Here is a 27,899-nt window from a genome sequence, read left to right as displayed (position 1 = left end):
ATTATCATTTTATTCATTCATTTTTATTAATAAATTATGCATTGAGCATCTACCAGGCACAACTCCTCAAACTGAACACAGTTCACCCCAAAAAGAGTGAACATGATGGAAATGCTATCTACCCTTCCAGAGATCACAGTTGGCTCCCTCTGGCCATCACCGTCACTGCATTTTTATTTTTATTTTGGCCCATGGCAGAATAAAATCCTTCAAAAATAATTCTTCAGAGAAACTCCAGAGAGTGGTCAGATGAAAATGCTGTGAGCAGAGGCTTTTTTCCTTATAACTAAGAACAATTTCTCTTTGCCATGTTCTTCAATGCTAGGGGGTTCTAGATGCCTTAGAGAATCTATAAAAAATAAGACAAAGGAAGACACTATAGCCTGGCTGGGTGTGGCTCAGGGGTTGAGCTTCAACCTAGGATCCAGATTGCAGATCAATTTCCGGTCGGGGCACATGCCCGGTTTGTGGGCTCAATCCTTGGTCGGGGCATGCAGGAGGCAGCTGATCAATGACTACCCTCTCATCACTGATGTTTCTACCTCTCTCTCTCCCTTCCTCTCTCTGAAACCAATAAAGATATGTTTTTTTAAAAATGGAAGACACTGTATTAGGAGGCTCACAAAGCCTTGAACACCAATCCATGGACCTTTACAGTAGTGCTGCAGCCAGGAGGGTCTTCTCAACATCTCCAGCATGTGGTGTTCTCCTGAGAAAGAAAGGTGCTCTCCAGCTATAGGAAAGGAACTGCTCATACTAACAGAAAGAAAGCTGATCCTCCCCCCCCCCAAAAAAATATTTGCTGTTCCAATTATATTCCATTCGATTTCATAGAGACTTACTAAGTCCTGTCTAAGCACAGTTGATGTGCAGAAGATCCAAAGATAAATGAAATAGCTCTTCATTTAAGAAACTTTAGGGACATGGGATACAAATACCCTTTAACTTCATGAAGATAGTGAACAACATCTAAAACAGTGTGTGACACATAATCTGTGTTCAGTAAAACATTTCTGGAGCAAATAAGATAGAATAGGCCAAGTGTTGAAAGCATGGTCTGAATAAACATCCCTGGTTATTCAGAGAATGAAGGCATAACACTTGCTTGGCATAGACAGTGAGAGTTTCATCAAAGAAGAGCTTTGTGCGGTACATGGTGAAGGATACATGGAAGGTAGGAAAATAGAGAGGGGATGGCTGGATGTGTCAGAAGAGAGACTGGCATGAGCAATGGAGAGGACCTGGGGGCATGCGTCAAAGACAAGGAGAGGTGCAGACTAAAGAATCTGCTGGGCCAGGCTGTGGAGGATCTCCAGTGCCTGATTCTGAAGCTGTCCAGATTAATGTAAAATGATAGGTGATGGAATGCCTTTCTGATGGCCTCCTTTTATTGAAATTTATTCTTGGCAATGCTGGAGAAGATAATAAAATACATAGTATCAATGAATCTGTTTATATTGGCACTAGGACCTTTCTTCTTGATTTCTAGACTAATCTTTATATTTGTTTCCAGTCTCTCTCTCATGTCCCTTCTTTATTCTTTGTCATTTGATTATATTGACCCTTCTGTGTATCTCTCTCTAGCTCTCCCTCTTTCCCCAAATTAAGTGTGATAAAGTATAAAATAGTAAGGTGGCATGGTCTGGGAAGGAGGGCACACATCTGTGCTGCATAATACTTGAATGGAAAAAAGTGTTAAGTTTTCAGCCATTCATGGTCAGGTTTTCTTTATCTACTTTTGAGGAAAAATATAGAATGCCATGCAAATGCTTAGTGGAAAAATCATGGTTAAGCCCTATTCTGCATTCTCTAGAAGCCAAACTTCTAATATTTATACCATGGGAAGAATATAAATGTTTTGAATCTTTGGAATGAATTTTTCACCACTCTCAAGGGGAGAGGGAAGACAAATGGAAAAGACATGTTGGGCTTCATGGGAAGACTTGATATGGCCACATCTGGATAGACTGGATCAGTGTAGCCAGTTACATATGAAGCCCCTGAGTTCTTCTTAATAACCTTTCACAATCCTACTGTTACTGAGCCTTTCCATATCAGTTACTGGGGTGCAGGAAAACATAGGCCATTCTCTGGTCATCATTGCTTTTAAAGTCCTGGTTTCCATTGCATTATTTTTACTCTGGTTCTTTCTCTATCTGTTTCTGGTTTCCAGAACCAATGACTTTCCCTCCTGGTTCTGTTTCTCCTTAATAAAACCTGTTCCCATGTTCTTCAGTCACTCTAGCATGAACATGGTCAGTCTCTATTGGGAGTAATACATCCCAGGGAAAGGTGAAATTTAACCCAAACTAAAGATTTTAAAGAAAAACTTTTCTGATTAATTTAAGAGCCATGATTTCTAGGAGTCCTTCTAGTGCTTTGAGAGTTGAGCTGCATAGAGGCAAAACGCTCTTGGAAGGGTCACATCTTGAAAGGATGGTTTTGTTTTCAGATTTTGGAAACCATATCAGCCAATCCAGATCGGTCAAAATTTTTATATTTTGGTCTAACTGAGCCACTTTAGATTGTTTTCCTGGATCACATCATGAAAATAATTCTTACTTTCAGACTTGACTGAGTTGATCCACCATCAGTGATACTCATTAGTGATAGGCTGAAAAATAGCAGAGTTCCTTTGCTCTTGAATAACCAAGATATTCTACCTTTCTTTTATTGCTTTTAGACAGTGGTTACTATATTTATTAGAAGTTCATTATTAACATTTTTTTCATTATTTTATGAAAGTCTTTGACAAAAACAAAATTAAATTTGTTTTGATAAGTTATTTTTATTCCTTAGTTTTTTCTTTTGAATTGTTAACAGTACATGAAGAAAGAATACAAAAGATAAATTGTAACATTAGAATATCTATAACAGAATATGAATATGAACAGAATATGAAAGGCCAGTTGGTGAACACCACATCAGACAAATGACTTCACCTAACACTTTGGTTTTTGCTTTTCCTGAAAGCTATTCTTTAATCTAAAGAAAGTACAGTCATGAATTGGCATCCAGATGGGCACTAACTCAAGAGATAACCAGGGAGAAGTCCAAGTATCCCAAAGAGGTGGGATTACAACTTTTCTTGAACAGATGGCAGAGCCAGAGACCTGGGATTTCCTGAAATGCAACCAAAAGGAACATTTTGTCTTAGTGCAAGCATGTTAAATATCAACATTATTATAGAGAATGCTCTTCAAAAGCTAGCTTCAACATCGATATGATGTGGGAACAATTAGAACTCTTTGTAATGCCTGATGCTCAAATGAAAATGTGTGTAAAGTGGTCTTTGAGGGGATAGCATCAAGCCTAAGACAGGCACAGGTATATGAATAAGCCAACATTATCACACTCTGAACACTTCAAGATCATTGGTCAGGGCCAAACACAAGCGTATTCCTCAAGCAAAATGTTGGGCTTGTGTTGTTCATCACCCTGCATTTCCCTCTGATATCCAGGCCAGTTCCTGAGTAGAGCAGTAGGAGGTCAGAAAAGGTAAGGTCCAGATTAGGGTCAAGCAGCTCTCTCACTGGTTTAAGCAAAGCGTAACTTAGGCCTACCTCTCCCTTAGGCAACTACTGATATGTTATTCACTAATCTACGAAGAAGTGTTTACAGAACCACTTCTATACCTTTGCCCATGCCGACTGACCCTCCACTGTCCCACACTTTTTAATCTCATCCATTGAATCAAACCCTCACCATCCTTTAGATCTCTGAGAGAGACCTTTAAAAAGTCCAGGAAATCATCATGCCGTATCAATAATTCTTGTTTCACTTATTATCCACCCCATTCACTGGGAAATTTTTCATAGGCTGTGTACATCTCGTGTATGTCTTATCTGCACAAACTCATTTCTGGGCTCATGAAGCTGGATGAGTTCACATGTATTTCTTTGTCATGGCTTCTTTCTTTTATCACTTAGCACACAGCTTAACATATATAAGAATGTGTGTATATATGTGTATGTCTATGTATACATATATATAATACATACATTTATTATTTATATCCATAGAGATACATAACATATTCTTCAATAACCAATAGCTGTGCATTACAGGAAAGTCAATTATGACTCAGCATGAAACTTTAGCAATTATGACAGTTCAATAATGAAATATGATTCCCTTTTCCAGGTTTTGGTGCATTCCATTTATCCATCCATCATTAGGTTGACATTCCCCAGAGATGTGACTGCCTGAAACAAATGCATATTATCTCTTCCTGGGCAGAGCTTTTCCCTTTTACCGAGGTGAGTTGTGCTATGTACTAGGAGGGAAACTTCAAATTCCCTTTATTGCTCTATAAAGTCTAGAGCCTAGAAAATAGGTAACTGACCTACTCCTTGTTTTATTTTCTCTGATTTTTCCCACCATCCACTGACTTCTCTTAATTGTCTAGATCCCAAGCAAAAGGTACACTTGGACTTGCCCCAGGGCCCCCTGAGTCTTACCATATCCAATGACATTTCATATGGGAAAAGTTAATAAAATACCCTTCCAATAGTCACCATTAGCTCTCATAAATACTTTGTTTTCCTCAGAAAATACCCCTTCCCTCCTTAGTTCTTGGATGTCCACACAGAGAGAAGAATGGGAGAAGCTTGCAGTGTGCCTAATCTTGTCCAAGTTATTCAAGTTTTTAGTGATATAAAGACTCTTATTCTGCCTTAGCTGGTTTTTGTCAGTAGTTAGAGCATTGGCCCACCGGTCCCAGGTTCAATTCCAGCCAAGGGCACGTACCACAGTTGCAGGCTCCATCTCCCACCCCAGGTCAGGGCATGTGTGGGAGGCAACCAGTTGATGGGTCTCTCTCACATCGATGCTTCTCTCTCTCTCCCTTCCACTCTCTTTGAAAAGAAATGGGGAAAAAAATATCCTTGGGTGAGGAAAATAAAGAAAGAAATAAAGACTCTTATTCTCATTGACTATCTGTTAGGGTTGCTAGGGCATCACTAAACTGAAGATTTTGGAGAGGAGTAAGATTTGTTTGGAATAAGGGAACTAACACACTTATGATGTATAGTTATACATTTCACTAGAAGTACTCAAGCACAGGTTAATATGTGTGTGGGTTTTTTGTATGTTTGTGTGTAGGAGGGTTTGATACATTGGTGAGGAAGTTGGAGAGAATGCTATTTCTAGTCCCATGGGAAATTGTGTGTATGATCACTCTACTGTTTCTGATTCACATTTATTTAAAATTCACATCCTGTCCAGCCAGTGTGACTCAGTGGTTGAGCATCAACCTAGGATCCAGGAGATCACAGTTTGATTCCCTGTCAGGGCACGTGCCTGGGTTTCGGGCTTGATCCCCAGCAGGGGGCATGCAAGAGGCAGCGAATCAATGACTCTTAAAATTGATGTTTATCTCTTTCTCCCTCTCCTTTTCTCTCTCTGAAATCAATAAAATCATATTTAAGAAAAACCCGCAAATAAAATTCACATCCTTATTTCCTGTCCTATGGACATATATATCTCATTTGACAGTGAGTTTGACTTACATTCATGCTTTGTGAGTCACCCGTTCTCACAAGGTTTGGCATAATAAGAAAAAAAAAAAATTTCTAGTGGGCACAATTACATGTATTTAACTGTTTTTTTGGATATTTCAATTGATTCAGCCATTCAATGGAAAGATCCAGTAAATGCCCCTAATTTGACATTGTTAGTTGTGAGCTATTTTTTTCTCCTGTATCAACCACTGTGGCTAATTAGGCAGCAGATTTGAATCTTCATGAATTTTTCAGGCTGATGCGTGTTCTTTCCCAGGGCTAATTTGCTGTTATCAGAGGAATGGCTCTGGTGTACACTGTTGGTAGTGTCTGACCTTATTCCACTATTCAGATTGAAATTGGTTGGGAGACTATGGCCAAGGAGGTCATGTGGTAAATCATCTCTCCGAAAACAGGTCTGCTTCAGAGAACGCCCTTTTCCTGCTCCCCTTTATCCTACCCGAGTCTTTGCCTCTGCAGGGCTCTCTCAACAAGGAATGTGATTCAATGACATTTTTACTCAGAGTTTCAGAAACTCAAAACATTCAGTAGAGATCCCAGGTATAAAATCTGAGTATAAGACTAGAATAATTCCATTCTAAGAGCTTTCCGAGTTAGCAAGGAGTGGGATTTGGCAGACACCAGTATGGGCCATGTTTTTGTGTAACCGAATGAGAAATAAGGAAAACTGCTTTATTATGTGATTCCCTGTAGCCATATTTGGGATGTTGGAAGAATCTAGGCTTCCTGGGATGAAAAAGAAGGTCATTCCCTTCTCTTCTGGACATAAGGGGGAAAGGCAGGGTACTAGCCCACCCCTGCAAGTTGTTGTTTTCCAATTACAGCTGATTAGTGGTTGGAATTATTAGGAAGAGTCATATGACTATTTATGCCTGTTGAAAAGTCATCAGTACTAATTTCCATAAATTGGTTGCAATTTCCAGTAAGAAAATACCAATTAATTCATTCACTAAGGATTGTAATGAGTTAGCCCAGTGGAGACTGACATGGTGGTCAGAGCAGAAACAGTATTCAGGACTTCGAGGTTAGAGATAACTCTTGGCAGGCCTCAGTACTTTGGATTTTCACAAAATCAGAATTAAGAACCATGTTTATAATATTCCTTACAAGACATGAAGAGAATACCTCAAAAAAGATGGTTTCAATCCCTACTTTTTGTCCTGTAGCAATTTCTGTTCTTAATTTTCCATTGGAAAGAAGCACTATGGTATTTCGCCCCACTTCTCCCTCATGAGTTATATATAACCAGGGGCTCAGAAATGTTATCCTTCCAAAAGAAGCTGCAGTATTGGAATACAAAGGGTCAATTTACTTATGGGAGTACATACTTTCTAATTAAAATTAATTTATTGCTTTTGTTAAGTAATTAAAATTTACAAAGTGATTTCTCACAAATATTTATTAATATTAAGTTGTTTTTGGCATACATCGGTAAATTGCAAGCAATTGCTTTACCCTGCATGTGTAATTAAAGTCACTAAGCAATTAATTATATTTTTTCCTTGAGTATAGTTGACACTATCACATTTTTCTAAGTTTCGGTTCATTTTTATTTTCATTAGTGAATGCTTCATAGGAGCCAAGATAAGAGGTGTCAGTTAGTAAGGAGGAAAGCTGCCTCTCTTACTGAGCTTTTGAGAAATACAAACAAATATTGTGTGCCATGTTTACATCCTTAGATGCTTTGTTTTCCTAGATGTCTTTCCTCCTTTATCTACTGGTCCTGAACACTGTCATTACTATCTGGATGGTTACTTAAATATTTCTAGAATGTGTATCATAACTAAAGTTAATTTTATACAATTAGACTTTTATTCAAATTGGAACAAATATGTAATATGTCTTTTCAACTACAACGTTTACACTGCTGAGTCCTTATCATGTCCTTCTCTTTTGCTCTTCTTCCAATATCATCTACTCCCTTACATTCCTCCTGATCATCAGCAAACGACCCTTAAGAGCCCCCAGTGTGTAGGCTCCATGCCATGTGCGGGGACTTCTATACAAATCAATTTATAGTCCTTACCTACTGAGTTGCTCAGCATCAGAAGGGAAGGCCGAATCAACATGATAGTTCCCCCCCCAAAATAAAGAAGCATGAAAAGCAAGTGTGAAACAACACACCTAGAAACATCTGTTATTCGTAAACACCATACAGGATGAAGGCTGTCGATGCAGTTAAATAACAATGCAGGACCATGCTGAGAGTGGGTTCCCTGGTGAATATCTCAGACAATGCAGGCAGAGCCCTGGTCTCCAGCTTAAGTATGTTTCCTTGAAACAACACCAGCAATTCTTCCCTTGGAACAGGAGAAGTGGAGGAAACTCTCCGGGATACTGTTTGGAATAAGTCTTTAGTATCAAGAAACTTGGGGCTAAACAAAAAATTACCATAACCCAGACTTCTCCTGTAGCCAAGACGGAGTAACAGGGGCCAGATTTATTATTCTATCTGAAACTACCCATTGGAAAAAAGGGACAGAATTTATAAAACAATCATTTCCAAGAACCTGGACCTCTGACTATAGACAGCGATCCATAAAAAATGGGAAACAAATGAGTCTTATAGCTTCCCAAACTTACTGCCTTCAGAGAGTTTCAGGCCCCAGAGTAGAGAAGGGGAATCCAGATGGAGCCCAGTGGACACTCTGAGTTGAGAAGGTGGGGTTGGGAATTTGAGGAAGTCTAGGTGGCTAGAGTTTGCAGAGAATATTGATATAGAGGAGAGAGCCAAGCAGAGAGAGGGACCTAGAGATCCACAGAGGACGACCCTGAGCATTCAGCAGATCACTGGTTAGTATGTGCTGTGAGGAAATTTCTCCAGGCCAGAGAAAGATTAGAGGAGGGAGCACCTGGTGCTCATACAGGGTCAGCATAGTGCCTGTTCCCACCGGCCAGATTGGAAACCTCAGCAACGATGACCGAGGCTTTGGTAGAGTAGCTTGTCTCACAGTGAGGAAGTAGCAGCCCTGGAGTAAATGTGCTGTGGTCTTACCTACAAATTCTTGAAAGTAAATCTCAAAGGAATCAAAATATTTCATGTAAGATCATAACCCAGATTTGTAGGAACCTGGCTTTTGGTGATGTGGGTAGAAGAGAAGTCTGTAATATGGGAAGTTCTGCAGGGCTTGCCTTGACAGCTGGTGAGAAATAATGGCCACAAATGGCAACATGAATGTATGCACGCAGCCCACCACCAGCCACAATGAGGATCCCTGCAAACTCCAACCTGCCACCAACAGCAGATCCTGGAAGAATTTCCACATTCAAAGATGAGTAATAAGCAGAAAGGTACATGGACTCACTCTTTAAAAATGATCGAAGAAACAGGAACAACAGAAGTATACCTCATGAGAGAACATGTTCCAGAAAAATGTATCATAGTTCAGCTGGAAAAGGCGATTGAACATAATAAAAAAGAATTTTTAGTAGAAAGTAAATGCCTCTATCAAATAAAAATATAAAAAGTAAAACAACACAGCGGTGCAGGAGATCCTGTAAGATATAGCATGAGGATGGAAGGAGCTAGTACCAGGACTGGAAAAACTTGGGAAAGGAAGAGAAAAGTAAAATTATGGCAGAAGGATACACTTACAGCATAAGCGAGAGAAACTCTGAAGAAAACAAACAGACAAGCAAGCAAACAAATAGAAAACAAAAAGGGATAAGAGATACAGATATTGGGATTGACAATAGTGAGCAAAAAGAAACGGGATGGACAAAATTAAAAACAATGGATGACAAACAAGAGGGTTGAGCATAAGTCTGAGTAGTAGCCCTGAAGAAATGAAATACTAGATGGGAAGGGTCTATTTAAATATTCAGAAGACTTTTCACAAAAGATTTGAATCTTCCTCAATAGTGTTTTTACTTCTTCCAAGACCCAACACAAGATCGGTCTCCCCCAGAAAGCCCGTGTTTGAAGAACTCCCCCTGAACTTACTGCATTCTAGCGCCACAAAACGGTAGACATTACAAAGCATCCTTCCTCCCATTGTTCCCCTGCCTTTTGTTGTTGTGCTTAGTTTGGATAATTAAGCAATTTTATGAAGAATAGGGCTGCATCTTTCTCCTTTCATGTCCCCTTGTGCACTTTGCACAGACTCTTTGCAGAGTCAGTGCATGGTAAACAATGGAGAAAATACATAAAATGCAGATTTCCTTCATGCCTCAATGCAAGGGCCTTGGGTGCTGATCTGACGGTTCAGTTCTGTTACTGAGGGCATGCCGGTTGGCCTCTCTTACTGATTTTTTGTTGCTCTGTTAGGTGAATCACTGGAGGACAAATATTTGATCAAGACATTGGAAGTTAAAATGTGCTGTATTATTTTCTCTATTGCCGAATACCGGGAGTCAGGTGGAGGTGCAGGTGCTATCGAGAATGCTGCCTGAGGAATGAGGACTCTGCAGTGCTGCTGCAGGGCTGACCACTAGCTACGTGCCCTCAGACAAGTCACAGGCTCTTTGTTCTGTTGTATTTTGGGGCTAGAACAGTCCCTGCCTCATAATAGACACTTGGTAATTATGTTTTGAATGAAAGAATGATTAAGTCTCAGTTCCCTTCTATGTAGACTGAGTGGCATACACTAGCATGTTCTCTAAAAACTGTTTCCACCGTAAAACCCTAAAAACGACCTGCTTTCCCCTGTGAGCATTTTTGCTGTGTACTTCGACTGCAGCAACTCTGCAGATGCCTGTTGTTTTTATGGAACATGCGTTTGTCCCCACGTGTGCTGTTGACACGTTCCACGTAATTTTTAATGTCCAGCTTCACCAACACAACTTGTGAGAACAAACAGCCAGACAAAAAGTCCAGAGGGCACACTGAAGGTTTCTTACAGGAAGCTTATAGCCCGTCTCCTTTGGCTAATTTGCAAAAGCAGTTTTTGATTTAAAACAGAAGGAGGGCAAATCCCTGGGAGAAAACTCACATTCACTATGTTCCTTCTGGAGTGAGTTATGAGAGGAAGCCCCAGATGGATTATAGAAGAAGGTTAAACTTTGAGACACGAATTTATTGAAAAGGTAAAGATAGTAAAAGAACAAAAAATGCCCTGAATGCTGTGTCTGCACATCCTTTTTGCCCCATGCCCCAAGGTTTCCAGTAATTTAAGGACCTCTTAAAGGAATAGGTGTATCTGTAGGCGCAATGCCACCCAGGTTCCTAAGGAAAATTGTTCCCCTTTAGAAATAATTGAAATTATCATTCCAATTGAATTCTCCAATTAGACAACAGTGAACAAACTTTACAGAAGACATTCCATTTTGAAAAGCAGCAAGCCCGAGAGAGTAACATGGGGGCAATGGTATTGAAGCACCCAGTGCTACTCAGGAAAAATATTTTTGTTGAGTCAATACAGTAATATTTGTTACTATATTTTACTTACCAACTCGAGTGTGTCCCTTATTTTCACATTTCTGAAATCATTTTATAACCAACAAAATCTTACAATTGCTATGGGTCAGGTGAGAGTTGGGTCCAGTTTTCATCAAGTACACACCTGTGGACCTGATTATTATTCCTGGCAGTATAGTCTGGCACCATGACTTCTCAATATTTTCGTCAATACACCTTGTAAGGACCATTTGAGGAAGGAATATTTTTGTTAACACCATCTGGTATGATAAAAAATGCATTTTCATCTAAACTTGCAGAATTGGGAGCAGTGGTTTAAAAGAACTCTGGATACAATAATGGAGCAGTCTTTTAAGAAATGCTGCATTGCCAGCATGCTAGGAAGAGCACAGAGGATAATAAATGCAAAGCTTTATATATCAGTACTTTAAAATAAGTACTTTAACATCAATTTTTGCTTTTCTTCTTTTCTCTCCAAATTCTGGCTAATAAGTCATTCATCCACAGAGATCTCATTTGGTACTGCTGGTCTGAGTTCCTGGTGAGGAAGTTGTGATCAGGTGAACTTTGGAGAGTACATTTAAAAAAAAAAATCTTTATGGGAGTCTTCAAAAAGCATTTTTTTAAAAATGAGGTATGATAGATGAATACACTACTGGCCTCACTAAGTTGTCTGTATATCCACACTCTTTACAAGGTGACCTTGCATCAAGAATTAGGGTTCTATTTCTTTTCCTTTTAAACCTGGGCTGTCCATATGATTGGCTTCGACCGAAGAAATAAGGTGGCAATAATGGTATGCCACTTCTGAGACTAGGCCTTAAGAGGCCTTGTCCATTTATGCCCTCCTTCAGAATGCTGCCATCACCACATAGACAAGCCTGGGATAGCCTGAGGGATGAGGAGAGACTATGTGGAAGAGAGTCCAGTTGTCCTATCAAGGGCATCCTAGACTACCCTATAGCGAACCAACTTTCAAGCATGTAAGATAACTCAGTCAAAGTCAGTATTTAGCTTACCTTACATATAGCTAACTATAGACTAACTATTATTGAGCACAGCCAAGAACAAAATTTTCCAATTGACCTAGAGACTCATTAGCAATGAAAACTGTTTGTTGTTTTAAGCCAACGAGATTTGTGATAATTTGTTACACAGCAATAGCTCACTGATACACGAGGGGCAGCATATGCTTCTCACTTAAAATCAGGTCATCATGAAGTTCACATCAAGATGCTTTTTCTGAAGGTATGTTGAAGGTTTTGAAGCCCACATATCCATCTATTTCTGCATTTCCCAGGAGTAGAAGCACTGAAATTCTGTATGACAGGATGCTCTTGAGATATTTGCAACTTAGTTGGAACCAGGATTTGCCAGAAATGTTGTGAGACAGCTTGTTTAAGTGAGATTTCCTGCTCAGTTTCTTTTTTTAAAAAGAGGGAGAAAAATGAAAGAAAAAATCATGATTTTTGGATGAAGTTTATCTGTGCTGGACACATTTGGACATGTAGCTGAGGGAAACCAATGTGTAAGAATCTTCAAGTTCTTTAGAAACTTTGGCAAAGTCTTAATCCATGTGAGAATTCTTGACTTTAAGTATTTGAAGTGTCATTCTAAATTAATAACACCGACATCACAAATTGTGTCCACAAATCAAATCGATTTCTCACTCATCAAAAATTTTCTGTTTACAGAGTGCTCTGTCTTCCAACGGCTGTTTTGTTTTGAAGCTGGAAATGTTCTTTTACTGTTTTGCTTGTAAATTACTGGAAGATTGTCTTCATTTCTTTTCAGGCCTCGCACTGAAAGGTGAGTTTTAGACACCTTCCTATTTGGTTAATATTTTACATTTCAATTTTCCAATTCAAACCAGGGAACCAGAGAAGGGTATGAATAAAACTTAAGTTATAGGTGCACATTTAGAAAAAAGAAAGAGCAAATGATGAATATGTATGAAACTTATTTAAAATGCCATATTTATGAGGAGAGGAAAAATATTGGAGCCTAGCTTTTCCTTTACATATTTTCACAACACCACATGGGATTGAGTGGGACCAAGTGAAAATTATAAAATTTGTTGAGTGTGGTGGATGTCTGAGTGTGACAGTGCAGTAAAAAGTTGGCAATGTGAGTTATCTGGGCTTATGGGTAGGAAGATACACTGTGGCCTCGGGATTAAGAAAAGACAAGAGTTCTCCAAGCGTCTGATTTTCAAAGGGACATTCAGCAGGATGCCTGCCCTCTTTCTGTGTCAGTTTATTTCCTCCTAGAGGCCCAGAGTGTGAAGGCCACCAGTTGCTCCTCAGGGCCAGGACATGGGCTTGCTTTTGGCTCCAAAGATCCTTATTGCCCTTGTGCCTGCTCTGTACCCACACCAAATCTGAGTAGCTATGACAATGCCAGCTTGCTGCAATAGCCTGTGGGAGGGAAGAAAGGGCCAGAGGAAATTGTCAACTCAAGAGATGTTAATTCAGATGGCAATTATTTCACTCATTCCGTGCTCAGGCCTATATTAGGCCTGAGTGGTTAAAGCAAAAAAACAAACAAACAATGGAAGGGACAGGGTCTGAGCTCTCTGACCCAGTGATACCACTTACTATTGGTCCCCAAACCCACACCAAATCTGTCCATGAAAAATCACACATGGACAGAGGAGACATGGATAGAGGAGTCAGTGCTCATGAAGGAGGTTCTGATTGAATAAAGTGTGGATAGCTGTTTTTATGGGGAGTCAGCAATAACATGAATAGTGTAGATCCATATATTAGCATAAGGTTAATTTAAAAACACACACACCCAAGTTAAACCTTCAGTGTTATACTGCTCGGTATCATTGTAAACCAACTAAGCAAAACTGTATATTTCTATCTTAGAAGGATAAAAGTTTCTAGAAAAGAGTTGATGTGGCACACACAAAAGTTACACCAATTAAGGCACTGGGACATGAGGAGGGGCCTGAGCAGAGAGTGTTTTTGTATCTCATTACTATAACATGTTCTGTGCTAACTGAATTAAATAAACAAAAATAATTAAAGTAAGTGAATGATGGGCATAAATAAATAAATAAAACTTTTTACCACCCTTCCCCTTGCCCCACCATACACATAAAGGCATTAATCTTTGGGTGCCTTATTTTATTTTTACAGAAATAAGACTTTTAGATATATTTCATATTTTAAGAAATGAAATATGCCCTTTTCTTGAGTTCCATAAAATTATTTTGAGGTGCCCTACCTCTCTTTTTCTCCATCTTTTCCTAGTCTCTCTCTTTTATTTAAAAATTCAAGTTTTATTGACAACAATTGACATACATCACAGTATAAGTTTAAGGTGCACAGCATGATGATTTGATTTACATATATTGTGAAATGATTACAATAAGTTTAGTTAACACCCATCATCTCATATAGATATAGTAAAAAGAAAATAAAAAAATTCTCCTTGTGATAAGAATTCTTAGGATCTAATGTCTTCACAAATTTCCTATATGTCATACAGCAGTGTTAACTACAGTCATCATATTGTACATTACACCCTAGTACTTATTTATCTTATAACTGAAAATCTATACCTATTCATCACCTTTCTCCAATTCCCCCTGCCCTAACCCCCTGTCTCTGGTAACCACAAATTTGATCTCTTTTTCTATTAGTTTGGTGAGTTATTTAAATTGTTGTTGTTGTCTTAATTATATCACACATAAGTCAGTTCATACAGTGTTTGTCTGTCCGAGTTATTCCACTTAGGATATGCCTTCAAGGCTCATGCATGTTGTCACAAGTGGTAGGATTTTCTCATTGTTTTAATTACTGAATCATGTTCCATTATATATATGTGTGTGTTTATATATGTATATGTGTGTATATATATGTACACACAAACATATCTCATAACTTCTCTATCCATTCATCCATCAATAGACTTAGGTTGTTTCAATGTCTTGGCTACCATAAATAATGCTGCTATGAACGTGGAGGTGCAGATATCTTTTTGAGTTAGTGTTTTTGTTTCCTTTAGATATATTCCCAGAAGCAGACTTGCACGATCATATGGTAGTTCTATTTTTAATTTTTTGAGAAGCCTCCATATTATTTTCCATAGTGGCTGCACCAATTTAGAAACCCAGAAACAGTGCACGAGGGTTGTTTTATCCACATTTTCACCAGCATTTGTCATTGCTTGTCTTTTTAATGATGGCCGTTCTAACAGGCCCTGTGGTTTTAATTTGCATTTCCCTAATGACTAGTGATGCTGAGCATCTTTTCATGTACCTGTTGACCATTTGTAAATCTTCTTTGGAAAAATGTCTATTAAGGTATTAAGGTCTTTTGCCATTTCTTAATTGGATTATTAGTTAGGTTTTGTTTGTTTTTCTTTTCTGTTTCAATACTGATTTGTATGAGTTCTTTACATATTTTGGATATATACATTTTGCAAATATTTTTTCCCCATTCTGTAGGTTGTCTTTTCATTTTGTTGATTGTTTCTTTTGCTGTACAAAAGGTTTTTAGTTTGATGTACTCCCATTTGTTTATTTTTAATTTTATTGGTATTGCTTATACTTCCATTATTGTTCTCTATGGGTTGTTCTCATGCCCCTCTCCCTTTTCCTGGGAACGTTTACTTATTCCCACAGAATCAAAGATAACCTGCAACAGAATGAATTTCTCAGTCTCTATTTCCCATTTCTCTTTCCCCGCTCTGTTGGGCATCTCCTCTTGCATGTCCTGCCAACATTTTTGGCTCAGTTTTTCTAAGTCTAAATCTGCCCCCAACACACTCACACCCTTAATGGGCTGTTTATCCCAATTTCTTGATTTCTATAAAAAAGTTTGCCCTTTCCAAGTCTGCCATACATAGGAGTCTAGCTTACTCAGCATCACTAGCGATTCCCACTTTCCCATTTCCTTTATATTCACAGAGTCCCATCCAATCTTCCCATCCAATGTCTTTTGCATCTATGGTTACATTTCTATTTGCACTTTTCCTTATTGGATTCTCTCAACTAAAAGTACAACCGAAAGTGAAGTGGAAACTTAAGCTACTTCTTTTAACAACTAATGCCTCCAAATGTTTATTTATCTACCTAGTTTTGTTGATCTGGGTGGTTATTTTGGTTTCAATTGCATGGCTACACTTTCTCACTCTCAATTATTAATCAATCACCAAGAATTTACCAAGTACCAGTTTTACAATAAGCCATGGGATATATTATAGACATACAAGACACAGGTTCTTCTTTTGAGGAACTAATTGATGAAAAAATTATCAATACATAAAATAAGAGGCTTAAACACTTTTTATGATAGTATAGAATATGCACAGAACACAATGGGAACTAAATGCATGAAAACTCTCTTCTCTCTTCTTTATTTCCACAAATATTAATTTACTATGTGCCAGACACTAATCTGGAGCTGAGGATATGGCAGATAATGCCTCGCCTTTGTGGGACTTTCAGGTGCAGGGAAAAAGATACTACACATGGAGGGAAATACTTTAAAGGGTTTCTTAGGGTAATACATGCTATAAGAAATACAGGATAATATGACAAAAAAGGCCAGGCAATGAAATTTAGTTAGAAATGTTAAGGAAGCCCTCTCTGAAGAGCAGCTATTTGAGTAGAAACTTAATGTCAAAAGGAGCCAGCTGGGGGATGTCTGGAGGTAAAAAGTCACAGGCTGGTCTCACTTTAAGAGCAAAGGCCCAACATGGACATGAGCTTGGTGTCCTTGAGGAATTGCCAGATGAGGGAGGTGCTCAACAATGATGAGAAAGAAATGGGGTTCATTGAATAACATGGGCCACTAGTCATTTGACAGTTGGGGGTCTAGGACAGGACCTGTTTGGAGGGAGACAGTACTTTCAAAGGGAAATTCCTAAGTGCTGTCTCTGACACCCTGCTTTGATGAGCAAATGGCTCTTTCTGACCACACAGACTGTGAAAACTCCTCCAGAAGCCTCACTCTTCCCTACCATACACATGTTCCTATGGAGTAGCATTTACATCAGATGGATAAGTAGGGAAAAGAAGGGGGAATTGACCAGGGAAGGGAAAAGCTAAGTAAATCAACATCTTCCTAATCGGTTTCCAGAGGCGTTTGTCTATGCGAGAATGAGATGTTTGATATTCTAGCTGAGTAAGTTCTTGATTCCAGGTCATCAATTATGATAATAGAACAAATCAAAAAGTTTCCAGCAAACAGAAATTCTTCATTTTCTGGCTCCTACTCAAGTTTATTGATTGGACTATGGGGTAAGACCATAAATTTCATGTAGCAATGCTAGAAAAGCTTTTGGCTGGGCCCTTTGCTCTTTCCAATCTCAAAAATGGTTTGATATGCCTGTGAAAATCCTGATCATTCATCCCTCCTCTCCTCTGCTTATAGACAGAGGCAGGCGCTTTATGGACAAAATGGTCCTCATTCTTGTAATGGGAAGAATGGCTGGCCGTATACATTACATATTGAATTAAAGGTATTTACAACCTTTATTTTCTTCCAAAATTCCCTCCACTTCTCTTCTAAGATGCTAAAATTACTAATCATTAGAATCCTATTACTTGAAATTATAAAATATAAGTTCCTTCTTAAGTAAACATATGTTCCCAGGAGAGGACGGAAGGCCTGGTTGTATGACTTACTTTCTAAATAAATTCATATAAATATTCATATGTTTACACATGGAGAGACAGTACAAAGTAATAATTACTTAAGATTTGGACTCCAAAGACCTAATTCAAGGCCCAGCTCCTCTCACTAGCTGTGTGACTTGGCAAATTGCTTAATTTCTATAAACCATAGTTTCCTCCTCTGCCAAACGTAAACATCTGAGGTTTTATACGAGTGGGTACTGTGATTTTGTAAATGTTAAACCACCAAATAAATGTAAACTATTATAAATTTTATTAATAGATTATCAGACATTTGTTTTTAAGATTGATTTCATCATCTTCTGAAAGGTACTGGAATTCTGAAAGGATTTTAAACAGCAAAATCTTGTGGCCTTTGAGTAAATTTAAAAGATAACTAAAAGAATAGTGTTTAATGACTACTATGTGTTAGAGAAGATGCTAAGTGTCTTATATATACTCTCATTTCATCTTCAAAACAGCCCAGTGAGGTATTTACACCCAAAATACAGTGAGAAATCAGGCTTGTAAATATTAATGTACTTCATTAAGGTCACATGTTAGTACCTAGGAGAGGTCTTCTAAGTTCAAGTGCTTAGGCATTCAGTAGCCCTGCCTTCCACTCACCACAGTGCACCAATGCTGTTTTTCAGAAGGAAACCACAGTTGCAAATTCTGGGAAATGAGAACTCAAGGCAAGTATCTACTGAAGGTGATGGGAGGTAGGAAAAAAGTGCTCTCTTAAAGAGTAAGTTTGCAACTATGCTCATATTCTCCCAAATTTTGCTTGCAGTTATCACTTTGTAAATACACACTTTTTTTTTCTTTCAGTTCTAATATCCTTCTTGTATTGTGCATTTGGTATGAAGATGAAATGGCATCTTCAAATCTCCATTCTTTCCAACATAATTTTCTCTTGGACTCTATTCTATGACTCAAGCATCATGACCTTTATCATTTTCCCTTCCCCTAATCTCTCATATAATTAATTATCTGGCTTTATCTTTGAGACATTTGCCATATAATCCTAACATTATAATGTTCCATTTATAAGGTAATAATTTTCATAAGAGCCAGGGTTATTCTTTTCCCTAAAATACTAGCTCAAGACTGAGAATACAGTAACTAATAGATCAATATTCATAGATGTACTAAAGGGATTGGGACTGAGAGTAAGCATAAGTTACTATTTCCTTATACCAAATATTTTATCTGATTTGGCATATTGCCTGAATCCTTTTCAATCATTTAGTCTTATAAATTTATACATTGTTGAATGGAATGGGGAGAAAATTAAGAATAAAGGATTATTGTGATAGCCAAGATACAGAGAGTCTTCGGACATCTTGAATGGTGTATTCAAGCTTGGATTACTGAGTGGAGACTACCTTCAATAAAAGGTTCTTAAACAGATGCTCTCTTAAAAGTGCATTTTCCTTGAACTGTAGGTGTTGATCTCTCTCCTAGAAATCCTTCTTCAATACTTTTGCTAACACAAGTTTTCATTAAGTAAAATTCACCCCAGTTTGGGCTGTGTCTTTTCTCTGAAATCTAAAAGAATGACATGTTTTTTCTACTAATTAAAATACTTGCTTGTGGAGCCCTCTTCCTACAGTTTGGACTATAAATTCCAGGGGTCAGGGATCATGTCTTGTTTAGCTCACTTCTCCAAAAAGGTTTCTGAGTCCTGCACAGTCTGACTCAGGTCCATGTTCCTTTAGAAAGCTTGTTCTGAACACATTCCTGTCCAAACACATACAACTTCCTTCTCTAACCCTCTCTTATAATTTTAACAAGTATTATTTGCTTCATGGTTTTAATTACTTGATGTGACTATGTTCCAAATAATAATTTCAAATCCTTTAAGAAAAAAGCCGTGGATTGACTTTCTCTTCATTTGTTGCAGTGCCTAGCCATGGTGCAGGAGAAAAGTGTTCATTTCCCAGTAAATTATGATGAATGAATTGCATGCATACATGCATGAATGAATGAATTTCTCTCCTTGTGACTGCAGAGCAGTATGGCATTTATAATTTCTCCCCTGGTATTTCAGTTGGCTTAGTGACTTTTTATTGGATAATTACTGTACAAATGATTTCTATATCTCTCAACCACCATTTGAAAAGTCAAATTTAGAGAGCAGAATGACTATCTCTTTGAAGAAACATCTTTCCTTTTCAAAAAAAACCCCAACCTCTTACTTTCTTCTACAAGTGCTCGAGAACCTGCCCTCTCTCACTAATAAAAATGATTGAAAAGCACCTTGAAAATACAAAGTGCCATATAAATGCTAACTGAGGCAATAATAAAACAGTAATAATAACTGTTTGCTGATAAACGTCACTTTTAAGCCCAGGGGAGACATTTCGCAGGGGAAAAGCGGAATGGGTCTTGTGCTTGTCTCTGGGCCATGCCTCGCTCTGAATCATACTGTTCTCCCTCCATTTGGACACCATCATTTGCAATGGTCATGAAATAGTACTGGTATGTAAAATTATTACCATCACCCACATTATAAAATGCAATGTGTAGCCAAGTAATCCATTCCCTGACAATCGCCAGGGTTACCTCACTTGAGCTGATCATTTAGAAAATAAATGGACTTAGGGGAGTGTGCAAAGACTGCTCAGCTCCTGTTGGCCACAGCTCAGCCCCTAATGTAGCTGCAGCATCCACTGCAGCTCAGTCCTGAGCTGAGCTGTATAAAGAAACTGAATCAGTGTGGACCCAGAGGGGTTATCAGCCAATATGGTGAGATTTGAGAGGCGTTGTGCAGTCTCTTGCCATAGACTTCCTCTGTGTGTCTATACCCCATTCTCTATTGAAAAATGTGAAAGCAGAGACAGAGAGGATAAGACTCAGGGCAGAGTTTAGTGGGAGCTTAGGAGAAGAAAGTAACCCAGAGTGTAAAATGTAGACTTAAGAGTGAACACTTATGAGAGATGAAGAGGGTGTTCTCAGAGAAATGTCACCTCCAGGACCCTACCGGTGAGAGGGAGGTTCACTCTGGCACACTGATTTTTTGTCAACAGGTGGAGAGGAAAGATATGTGCGGAAGGGAGATCCAGGAGATATGATAAAGACAGCGTTGTTCATACTAATTGTATGGACGAAGTCCCCTCTCACAATCAGACAAATCATTCTCATTCTCCTATGTGGACTCTTCCTCTTCTGCTCAGGGCTTCTGGTACGCCATGGTCCTCCTCTCTCTTTAGAGCCCAATTGACTCTGTCTCTCCCTCTTTCTCCACAGCTACCACTATAGTTCACCTAGATGTCCCACCCACAACTCCCTCTACTTATCTAAAAGCATTCAATACCTTGAACTTCTCAGAACTAGCTCCTTCCCTGAATTTCTTTCTGTAGTGGCTTGTATCACCATTCTGTCATTTTATCAGAATCTAGTTGTCACTTTTCAGTTCTCCCCCCTTTTTCTGCTTCCCATATCTAGTCCTCTGATTTATCTTCTGTGTTCATCTCCCTTTCCCCATTCTCAGCATTACTCCCCAAGATCAACACTTTGAGGTAAAAGAACATGGAATGTCCTGAGCTGAGTTGAGCCCAAGATCTACATGCTGGGGAGAGACTGCTGTGATGTTGGGCCCTTCTTTCTGGGTAGAGGAGGGGTCTCAGAAAGAAGCTGAGTTTAAGTGAAGCCCCTTTTAGAGAATAAGGGCAGAAAGCCAGCTTTCATTTATTACCATATATAACTTTCAGGCCTGAGATCAAAGACATAAGGACTTTGAAATATATGATAACACTTAGAGCTTTCAATTGTTTATGGTTTTGATATCCCTGTATCTATTCCCCTGAATTATTAGCAATAAAATCCTCATAAAGAAGGGGCCTGAGTGCTTATTTTTAGTGATAGTAAAGAAGTGAGATGCTGGGAGGAATGTGGCAAATGCATGTCAGTCCTGCGGGGAAGAACCCTAAGGAATAGGGTGAGCTGTGGTAGCTACAAAGAGCAGAGAAGGGTAGAAACAGTCCATATTGCTGTCCTGCCCTTTCTGTTGTCCCCATCACGGAACACACAGAATAGGGGCAGGGCCCATGGGGTTCTAAAGACAAAGTCACTATATATAAGACATTTCATATGCACCATTTCTGGTGTGCACTTCAGGCATGCTTATTATTACAGATAAGGAAACTGAAGATCAGTGGTATAATGTGCCTATTATTTTTCCATGGCCAATGTTCCTGCCCACTTCTCTGTTTCTACAAGTATTTTTCATCTGGCGAGGCTTTCAGTCACTTAGTCCTGCTTCTCCTGACCCAGGTCACGATACGCGATCCAGGCTGACAAATCAAAACATACCATTTCTCTGCTGAAGAGTCAAAATGATTTTATTCCTGAGAGACTGATGAAGATACTTTGAAAGAGAGGGTATCTTTCCTTCTAAGAGATGAGCTGGAAGGACCATATAGGCCCTGGAAATTCTCATGGCCTTTTTTGCTGCCATGTGGAATGAACCTGTTGATATTAAAACCAGAAGAAAAAAACAGAGTCAAAGATGTGATAGAGGTTATGACAGAGATAAAGGCAATGATACAGCTCCTTAAAAGCTTTGTGCCTTGGTTTCCTTCAGGCCTCCACCCATACATCTCCTTCCCTGACTACGTGGTAAGAAAAAACAAAACAGAAGAAAAACAAAACAAATGAACAAAACCAGCCACTCCCATCCTGCCCAGCCCTATGTCCTTCTCCTCTGTAGCATTGTCACTGTTGGTTATGTTACATATTTAGAGATTTGTCTTTTTTTAAAACTCTTGTATCTTCAGCGCCCAGAACAACTCTTAACCTAAGATCACTATAAATGAGTCATTTCAATTCTGGATCCAGCTCAACTAAAGCAGTCACACAAGACAATATAATCACTTTTCTGCAAATGCAACCTTGGGTTGAATTTTTGCCACTTGGAAATAAGAGCCCTAATAAGAAAGTGGTATGCCACACCCACTGCTTCATGGTTGGTATGTAGTAGAGCCAGGGGTGAACCCAGGTCTCACAGACCCTGAACCATTGCTTTTCTAGATGCCAGTGTCCTACTGGGGCATGGTCCACTTACTGGCTGACATTTCAGCCTAAGGGACTTTGAGAGATAATTTTCCCCCAGCAACTGACACATTGGGAAGCTGGGAGAGGAAAAGGCTCACTAGGAGCCTAGAAAGAACTGTACTTGGAGAAGGTCCATGATGTGATGATTTCCTAGGGTTTCCCTTTATACAATCTGGCCTAATAATTCACACTTTCACCAGGACCAACCCTCTTTATGGACATTTTATGATTTATTTAGATTCCTCTAAGCTTCAGCAGAGGCTAAGTCTGGGCAAAAAAAAAAAACAGAAAAAAAACACAGATCCCTGGGGCTGGGCAATTCTATGATGACCAAGTGAAACTTCATAACCCCTTCCCTGGAGTAGAGGAGGGTGCAGCCTTGCTGTGGCCGGGGTTATATGTTCACAGATAGATTATTCCATATACATTTGAAATAAAATATATGACTAAACTAAATTTTAGTTATGGATATTGATTTTATTGACTAAAACCTCCTCCTTACAAACTCCTTGGTTTGTCTAACAGAAATGTTACCATTTGACCAGGGTAAACAGGAGTGAGCCTAGAGGTCCGTGCAATGAATGAATAAAGCAGGCTGAAGACTTTTCTCCTGAGGAGGGGTATATAGAATGAAGAAATCATTATAGTCTGTCTTTTGTGTCCCCAGGATTACTCCCTCTCTAGTTTCTCTTTTCCCTTAGGCTCATTGTTCCCCTCTCAGTACTTTCTCTCAGATCTCTCATTTTAACAAGCTGTAAATGACCAAAATCAGTCTATAGCACAACTCCTTCAAGGGAGGTTTATACTTCAATTACAAAAAAGAACTCTAGTTAAGCTAAAAGTAGGCATTGTAATGGGACAACTGCAAGCACAGTGACAACATGGGGGATACTGGGAGTCTCTGAAGTGTTCATGTTGTTCTTGAAGTCTTCTTATGCAGCATAGAGCAATCAATTCATCACACTGGGCATGGAAGTTTGGGTATGTCTCAGTGCAACTGGGACTAGAGATTCTACTTCAGCCACTTTGATACACATTAGCATTTAGGCTTCAAGGTGAAACTTGAAGCTGTTGGAAGCCATTGCTAAAGTGGAAACTCAGAGTGGGGCAGGTGAACCTAGTGGGCTGAGAAGGGAAGGCTCTTTCAGGACAAGGCACAGTGGACTGAGATACTGGATAGCAAGGGTTGGAACCCCTGACCTGGTCAGCCACTTGGAGAATCAGGTTTTTTTTCCTGCTCGAGAGCTCTCCCCCAGCACGAAGATGACTCAGGACACAGCAAATCTCCTGTTGTTTTGATTCAACACCTCCAATGGCTTTTCTCTTGAGCCGTCTTAACAGACTCCCTATAGAACCACAGCCATGATCATATCACACGCCCAAACACACACTCTGGCCAAATCATGCTTTCATTGCAGGTTTCTAGAGCCTCTTCCACTGCCCTTGCTGCCTTGATTGACTACATCATTCCCCCCTTCCCCACTCCCTAGCCTCAAACTATAAATCCCCTCAATCTCCACATCTGTCTATATTCAGCCCTACTATTTATTTAACTTCTTTAATTCCTTCACCTGAAACAAGGAAATGATAATAGGTAGAGGCCACTACGTAGACATTTTGTGAGGATAGAGTGACAATACAAATAGATAAGATAAGGCTTCCTGCAGTGCCTTGGCTTCATTATTTGGGGTGAGCGCTCAGTAAATTTTGGCTCCTAGTGTCAGGGATGGTGTCTGTGATAGCAATAGTAGTTGAGACACAAGAAAAATTCTCTTCTGCTTTCCACACCATGTGCACACCTTTCTTAAACATCCTGTCATTGGCAGGTGCATCAGAACCTAGAGCTTTCATGTGTCAGATTACTGTACCAAGTTTTTAATTTTTTTCTTACTATTTCACTTCTTGTTCTTGGGCAAAGTTTTATCCCTTGAAGAAAGCAAGTCACGGCTCTTTATTTCTCTCCCATCTTCACTAAGTGAAGACTTGAGTAGATAATTTAGCTCAGGATGTGCTATGTAAAGCTGGAAGTTTGTCTTACTTTCTGTGTTCATGAAAGCATTCTGAACCTACCTGCCCCAAGCTTTGGGTCTGGGAAGGGGCACAGGAGGAGTTCCTCTTGAACTTTGTGGCTCAGCAGCATGCTCTCATCTACCTTTCAGCAGACAGGCTTATAGGGCGGCCTCAGGTGATTCCTCAGCTCTTAACAAACCGGTAACTTTCAGCATATTGTGAAGTTGTTCCTTTAGTGTCTGGATCACTGTTCAGTGAGATGAGCTTAATTTAAGGCAAAATTATGATTGGTAATTTTTTTGTTATATTACTTAAACCTAATGCTTTAACCGTTATTTCTTCTACCATTACTGTTCCAGTCATACTATACCTTCTTCTGCCCAAGTGATTAAAGAGTCTTCACTGCATTTCAAGTTGATCATTCTGGTAACAGTATGAAATTTAGTAGGGAAGCAATAATCCAAATAATAAATTATGAGAATGTGGGGATTGAGAGGACTAACTGAATTAAGAGACAGTAGGGGATGGAATGGAGAGGCCATGAGGAACAGCTGCATAGGAGAAAAGGTTCTAAGTATGAGGAAAAGATGGGGGTAGTGTGTGTCAGTCAGGAAATCCAGGAAGCAATCACAGTTTGGAGAGAAGATAACAAGCCATTTAAAAATACTAGACATATAATGATTTTGTTCTGTAGATCAGGCATGGGTCAAAGTTTTGAAATAAGTGCCTCTCCTCAGGCACCATGTTGTGCCATCTTAACCAACTTTAATGTGCATATTTTAAGTGTAAATTCCCTGTTTGCTTTAAAAAATGCTCAATCTAATATATCATTCCTGGTAATGATTACTACATTGAGTAACAAACTCACATTGATTAACTAACTCATATATTAGTAACCAATAAACCAGTAATAACCAATATTAGCACCCCCCAGCAGTGTTTTAGACACAATTTCAACTCAGAAAATTGAATTCCAGTGGTTTAAAGAGTGATACAATTTTAAAGTGCTCATCCCTCAGTGTGTGTGTGTGAGTGCATATATGTATGTGTATATATATATATATATATATATATATATATATATATATATATATATGTGTATGTGTGTGTGTGTGTGTGTGTGTGTGTGTGTGTGTTTATATATGTGCCTATGTATGTATAGGGATGTAATCTTTTTGTAATATCCCACCATTATACCATGAAGGTGCCTCACCTACATTTTTAATTATAGGACAAGCCATGTTATGCCTTCTCATATACATCACTGCCTTTGTGCTTACTGAGTTAGGAAGTAAATCTTTTTTTCTCCCTTTTCTTTCCTATATATGTATTTATTTATGGAAGATGGGTTCTGAATAATGGCCACACTGATAATATACCTATAATTAAACATTCAGTGTTCTTTATTTTCTTGGAAAATATAATACTTTGGAAGTAATGAAAATATAATATGTAATCTGATTTAATAAGTCTGATATATTTATATTTTCTTTTATTAGCCAGTTATTGATTTCTTGGTTGGTCAATATCAGCATTTATTAAGTTGTAGTTATTGTTCATCAGTCACCTACAGCCTTCCAAATTAAGGAATTTAAAAAATATTAGCCATAGATGTATTCACACATTGAGCTTCATTTTATTAGCTATGTATTAAAACAGAATTCATGCTCAGTCTCACAAACCAGAAACATTTATCTAACATGTTCTCTAAACTCATAGATTACCTTACTCAATATTAACAATTTCTTCTTGTAAAGAAATGTTTCATAGCATTGCCCTGGTACATGTTGCTAAAGTATGTTAGAGACCCCCTGGGCCTGGTTCTAACCTCCTGTGGATGTGTGACAGGCAGCCTCCTATTTCTGATTGTTTGACAAATTTGCACAGGCTTCTTGAGCCAAAAATATCTTCCCCTTGGCTGATAGTCATGTTGCCTGAAATTGTCAGAGATTCACAGATGTGGGGAGTCCCTTGAGATGATCCTTTTGAAGCTTCCCCTCAGTGCTGGAATTCTTTCTACAACATACCAGCCACAGATCTTATTATAAGAACATTCTTATGTGTATTGGGCCTGAATTTGTTACCAGTGACTTCTATGCAGTGATGATGCTTGTATCTTCTAGAACATACTCCCTTTAGATATTTTAATGATTTTCTTACTGCCACACAAGTCCACCACTGGAGCTCCAATACTTGGAATTTCTTTCCCTTAGGTCCTCTTTCAAAAAGCAAACAGATTGTGAGATTCATTGGATCATCTTCCCAAGAAAAGTGTAATGCCACAAGAAATTAAGAATGTTTTTTTCTGGACAGAGTTATCTTTCCTAATTCTGGAAAACTGCAGCATAGAAGTAATGATGACAGGAGGATGTGACAATGTTCTTTCAGCCTGGTTATAAGAATTCACTAACCACCACTGTCCCCATAAACCAATAACAAAAATGGCAACATGCGGGGAGAAGGGACATTATAACTACCTAAAATTTAATAGGACATGAAATATTGGGGTCCACCAAACTAGCTATGTAAATGATGAAAAAAACCCACAATTTTAATTATATTCTAACAGTGAAAATATTATAAATGTTTCATCAATAAAGAAAAACAAAACAAAACAAAGAGAAACTACTTGTGTGCTTTTATGAAGGGACATACCAGTTCTTTTCTGAAACTATACCTCACCTGTCAGTTTTCCTGCTTATTCTGGTAAGGGTAGGGTCTGGTATTATGGAACGACATGGCTCTGAGGCCCATCTCCACTCCCATAGTTACTGCTATATCACTATGCTGTAAACGTGGGCTGTAAATAACGAGAAGAACAAAAAATGAAAGTATAGACAGTTCAGGGTAGAACAAATTTTTTCATGGAAACAAATGTTTTATGGAGAGTAGATGAGAATAAGAGAGCAGTATTAGCACCCTCACCGTCAGTACCACTCCCACCATAGTTTTCCTCCCTTCCCTCGGCCCAACCCTCTGCTGCAGTGTTCCTTCACATTTGCCTCTGTCCCAGGGAACTGCTCCAGAAATCCCCAACGCCATCAGGACTTATCCCGCCCCATTTCTGCCCCAAATTTACTCCCTCTTTTACATCCAGATCAAAACCCACCCTCCCTCCTTGAACTTCTCCCTGATATTTCCAACACATAGGATTCGTTCTCTCCCTTCAATGTTATGACATTTATGCCGTGCGTAATATACTTCCAAGTATATTATTTTCCACTTATTGCACAAATAACTTATTTCTCCCATTGGAGGGCCAGTGTCTGTGTTTCTGTGGGCAGTGTAGCTGGACAAGGCAATAGTTTAATAGAAACTATAG

This window comes from Miniopterus schreibersii (genome assembly GCF_964146895.1).
Source record: "Miniopterus schreibersii genome assembly, chromosome: 10".
NCBI lineage: Eukaryota > Metazoa > Chordata > Mammalia > Chiroptera > Miniopteridae > Miniopterus > Miniopterus schreibersii.
The sequence above is the reverse complement of the archived record's forward strand: the minus strand, read 5'-3'. Positions refer to the sequence as shown.